At 46.4% G+C, this 5431-nt stretch overlaps 1 pseudogene; it reads left to right on the top strand.

Annotated features, from left to right (window-relative positions):
- The first annotated feature begins 1982 nt into the window (after nucleotides 1-1982).
- Nucleotides 1983-4677, top strand: LOC132531272 (archaemetzincin-2-like; annotated as a pseudogene).
- The last annotated feature ends 754 nt before the right edge of the window (nucleotides 4678-5431 follow it).

A 5431-nucleotide genomic window follows, 5' to 3' on the forward strand; every position in this document is an offset into this window, starting at 1 on the left:
AAAAGTGCTACCTATCTCTAAGGGCTGTTGTAAGGATTAAAGGGAAAAGCCCTAGCATTCCAGGTCCTTACCTATGACTCTAACTGTAACCCAGCATATTGATGCTTCTACAAATATCTGCTACCCTTATTCAGTTGTGGCTTTAGGGGCCTTCAAGAATTCTTTTACTTGATGGGGTTGGTTACCTATTCCATCTCCCCTCCCCTGACTTCTTAAAACTTCATTGCCTGCCCAACCTTTTCAACATCATAGAAAAACCCCACACAACTTCTTCACCTTAAGCTCTCACCCAACCCCTTCAATTTCATAGAAAAATTCTTCTAAAGCTTCATACTTCCTCTACATCCCACTTCTGCACCCCCAAAATGTGCTCTCTGTATATTTCTGTGATTGTATTTACATTCCTTTAACTTTTTAAACTATTTTTAAATTATTAAAGTAATACATGTGTTATAGACTGAATGTGTCCCCTCAAAATTCCCATGTAGAAATCCTAACCTCCAGTGTGATGGCATTAGGAGGTGGGGGTCTTTAGGAGGTAATTATGTCATGAGGGTGGAGCCTTCATGAATGGGATTAGTGCCCTTAATAAAAGAGATCACAGGGGGCTGCCTTCCCCCTTCTGCCGTGTGAAGGCACACCGAGAAGACAGTCATTTATGAACCAGGAAGCAGGCTTTCAGCAGACGCCAAATCTGCTGGTGCCTTCATCTTGGACTTCTGGCCTCCAGAATGGTGGGAAATAAATTTCTGTTGTTTATAAGCCATCCAGTCTAGGGTGTTCTCTTATCGCAGCTCAAACAGGCTAAGATAAGATGTATATAATTAAAATATCCAAGCAATGAAAAAGGGTACAAGTGAAAAGTAATACTCCTCCTCTTCCCTCACCAGCCTAATGCCATCCCAGAGATAGACATTTGAATTTTCTTGAGTATTTTTCCAAGAAATATTGTATGCATAGGCAAGTATGTGCATGTGCGCACACACACACACACACACCACATGCATATGTTTTTGGTTTTACGTGATGGGACTCTGCTCTACAAACTGTTGTGTCCAGTGCTTTCTCCACTTCATGGTCCTTGTACATCTCTGCAGATGAGTAAATGAGGGAGTGCCTCGTTTTCCCACAGTTGCTTGGCGTTCCTCCACATGGATGTCCCTCCCTAGCTGGATGTTTTAGTTTGGTGTGGTTTGTTGTCTTTCACCACTGAGCTAATCTGTATTTCAATAGTCTGGGTCCATGTTTTCAACGGAGGAAAGGGCAGGGGCTGCATTTTAGTCTGCGTTTTATATCCAGCACCTGGCCCTGTCCTTGGCATGTTGTAAAAGTCATGAACTAGATTCCATTCCACAGGGTTGCTCCTAGGAAGGCCTGGCCCAAGACCCGTCCCCAAAGGGGTCACCAGCAAAGAAAGCTGGTGAGCCCCGACCCTTAATCCTCGCCTCCTCCTCGGTCAGCTGGCAGGTTAATCCCTTCAGAGGCAGCCGAGACCTCCCTCTCATCTCCTGGATCCTCGGGGTCAGCATGGATATGTGGGCTCAGAAGACCCCTCTCCCAGGGGCCACAGCCCCTCTCTGTGACCCTCCGTCGGGTTTCCCCAAGCCCCTCCTTTGGAGAACCACCGATCACTGCCCTCTGGAGGCATCATGTCCTCTTGAGAGCTGTGTCCTGCTCCTCCCAGCATTGCTCCCAGGAGGGAGAGGCAGTTCATTTTCTCCCTGAATTCCAGCCCCTGGCACAGATAAACCTTGGGAAGCATTTCCTGAAGCTTCCCAGGCCTTTCTCAGCATGAATATTTTATACTTCTGCAGTAAACTAGAGTGTTAGATCAAGAAGAAGTGGTCAGTGCCACACTGCTGCATGCTGGCAAGGAGTTTGGGGTGGGCAGGTGATGGGAGAGGAGGCGGTTTCTCATTTCTTCCAATCCAAGCAGAAATTAGGTCTCTCACCTGAGCACCCAACCTTCCCCTGCAGTGTGAATGGGTGGCTGCCCCCAGGCCAGCAGTATTCCTGCTCACTGGTCCACCTTTCAGGTGCTTCAAGAGATCACCCTGGATGTCTGCTTTGTCATTTTAGTCCATGCCTCTGCTACTGTCCCACTCGTTGAATGTGAGGGCCGCACCTCTGAGACCTCCACATCCAGCCGTCACACTTTACAGAAGGGGAAACGAGACCAGGGAGATAGAGGGACGGCTCAAGGTCATCCTGCACAGTGGGTGGGAATACATTTAGGGATCCTGACTCACAGCAGGGGGCTTCATCCTAACCACTGATTTCAGCCAGAGAAGATCTGTCAACCTGTCACTGCTGCTGGCTTACTTTCCCTTCCCTGAGCCCAGGATAACGCGAGTGGCTAAAACTTACACAAAATGTCCTGTACTCCTGGTCCCGTTTGAAGTGCTTTACATACATTCATTTTTAAAAATAACTTAACACCCTATGAAGTATACTTTCTACTTTATAGGTGAAGAAACTGAGGACCAGAGAGGTTAAGTAATATACCCAAGATCACACAGTGACAGAGCTGAGATTCAAGGCCAGGCAACATGGCTCCAAAGTCCATGCTCTTACCTTCTGCACCATCCTTCCCCTCAGAATAACAAACTATGTTAGGCTCTGTTCTAAGAGTTTATGTGCACAGGCTCGGGGGCTGCCACGGGAGACAGGCTGTGGTTGATGCCGAGGGTGAGAGGTGAAGACACCCCACACAATTGTTTTCCAACCAGGCCCAGACATGCCTGTCCTTGAAAGGTAAAAACTTCAGGGTGAGCCTTCCTCCCTAAAGAGGCAAACAGTACAGCACTCTGAACAGACACTAAAAACAGCTCTCATCTCAAAGAACCCAGCACTTGTGTCACAGTAGTAGAAGTTAGATGCTGGTGTAACAGCATTTGATGCAAGAAGACTTCTCGCCAGACAGTGATCTCTTTGGACCCATTACTTTGCATTTGCAATCAGATTGGATCACCTCCCATCCTGAGGCTCCCCAAGACTTTCAAGAGTTTTTCCAGTGACCCTTACAGAAAGATACCATCTCCTGAGAAATGCAGTATTTATTTACAGTGCATTGGATCTCTAGGAAACACCGGAATTATCACTGAAGAATATATTAAATAGCTCAAGGGCTACTGTAAAGCATTTTTCTTTTTTTTTTTTTTTTTGCGGTACGTGGGCCTCTCACTGCTGTGGCCTCTCCCGCTGAGGAGCACAGGCTCCGGACGCACAGGCTCAGCGGCCATGGCTCACGGGCCCAGCCGCTCCGCGGCATGTGGGATCTTCCCGGACCGGGGCACGAACCCGTATCCCCTGCGTCGGCAGGCGGACTTTCAACCACTGCGCCACCAGGGAAGCCCAGTAAAGCATTTTTCTACAGCTTGACAGTAAAGCTCCTAGAACCAGTTCCTATCTCTGAAATGAGGTGTTCCTTTAGAGTCAATAAGAACACACAAAACCTACAAGTCATGCAGGACACATCCTGAAGTTCTTAAAAGAGAAGGGACCTGAAGATGCCTTCTGTGCTGTGGAGGTAACAATTGATTGATTTTTACCCAAGAGACTCCTGGAATTTTGTCTTTGGACAGGCTGCTTTTTTTTCTTTTAAATGTATTTATTTTATTTTATTTTTGGTTGTGCTGCGTCTTTGTTGCTGTGCATGGGCTTTCTCTAGTTGTGGCCAGCGGGGGCTACTCTTCATTGCGGTGCGCGGGTTTCTCATTGCGGTGGTTTCTCTTGTTGTGAAGCATGGGCTCTAGGCACGCGGGCTTCAGTAGTTGTGGTGCGTGGTCCCAGTAGTTGTGGCTCGCAGGCCTAGCTGCTTCGCAGCATGTGGGAACTTTCCAGACCAGGGCTCGGACTCGTGTCTCCTGCCTTGGCAGGCGGATTCTTAACCACTGCGCCACCAGGGAAGCCCCTGGACAGGCCTCTCTGACAGATGGTGTGGGGATATTCAGCTTTGCCAGGTATGGCCGTGATTTTATATCTCACTCTGCGAAGGCAAAGTGAAGAAGCGCTACAGAAAATATCTTCCAAGTGGCTTTTCGGTTTTTGATAACTATTACACTTCTGAAGTGGCATTTTGTGGCTTCAGTCCTATAAGACTTTAACCCATGAGACTGGACACATATTTGGACTTTGACTAATGCAAGGCTCCAACCACTTGGAAGAAGCTGGCCAGAGCCTCCTCAACCTTTGCCCTGTTTATGCAAGTTGCAGAGTGCTATTTGCTTCAATAATACAGAAAGATACAAAGTGGATTGATGATGAATCTGCTGACACAGCAGGAATTACTCTGAAACTTAGTCATGAGGATAATGGGAATTTGCTGGGAAGTCCCTGGCGGTCCAGTGGTTAGGACTCCACAGCTGAGGGCCCAGGGTTCAGTCCCTCGTCAGGGAACTAAGATCCTCCAAGCCGAGCAATGCAGCCAAAAAAAAATGTGAATTTGCCAAAACCAGTGGAAGCCTTTAAAGAATGGAAAGAGTGTTCTTGTGATAAGCTATAATGGAAAAGAATCTGAAAAAGAATATATATATACACACACACACACACACACACACACACACACACACACACACACACACACACAACTGAATACTTTGCTGTATACTTCATAAAAAAAGAAAAAAAAAAGAATGGAAAAAGTGAATAAAATGCCTTGCTGTTCTCCCAAAATAAGAACCTTCAATTAGGACTACTTAAAATAAATACTTGCACATTAAAAAAAGAGTTTATGTGCTATATTCCATTTAATCCTCATCACAACTCTGTGAAGAAGAAAATACTCTCTTATTGAACACATTTTATAAGCCTCTCCGAGGCTTCCAGAGGCTGGGTAAACTGATGAAGGTCACTTAGCTGGTGGAGTCAGCAATGAAGGGGACCAGAATACGCCACCCAAAACATGCCACTTTGGCATAAGGATCATTTTGTGCTGGAGGCAGTTACAAAGCAGCAGATGCAGAAAAAAAAGCCATCTGCCTTCCCCCACCGGGCTAAAAGCAGGATATTAATTTTCATTTGTAAAGTTGTCTCCCTCTTCCATGCCAGGAAGAGGAGGACCCATATTGGACTCAATCACCAGAGACAACTCTAGACTCAGGCCAGACACGGCATCAAGAGGAATCTACGAAACCAAACCTTACTAAATAAAATACACTCGTCTTCTGTTAGTTTCCTCTGATATATTTACCTTCCCACAGTTTGCCACCCTGAAAAGCCTAAACGCCTTTTCTTTCGTCTTATCCCTTCTCTACAGATTTGTTGTTCTTTGTTAAGATGCCAGATAAGCTCCAAGTTCTTTTTTGTTTTTTCCTTTCTTTTCGGTCCTGCCATGGAGCTTGTAGGATCTTAGTTCCCTGACCAGGGATTGAACCCAGGCCCTAACAGTGAAAGCACTGAGTCCTAACCACTGGACCGCCAGGGAATTCAA

This window comes from Lagenorhynchus albirostris, chromosome 13, assembly GCF_949774975.1.
Source record: "Lagenorhynchus albirostris chromosome 13, mLagAlb1.1, whole genome shotgun sequence".
Classification (NCBI taxonomy): domain Eukaryota; kingdom Metazoa; phylum Chordata; class Mammalia; order Artiodactyla; family Delphinidae; genus Lagenorhynchus; species Lagenorhynchus albirostris.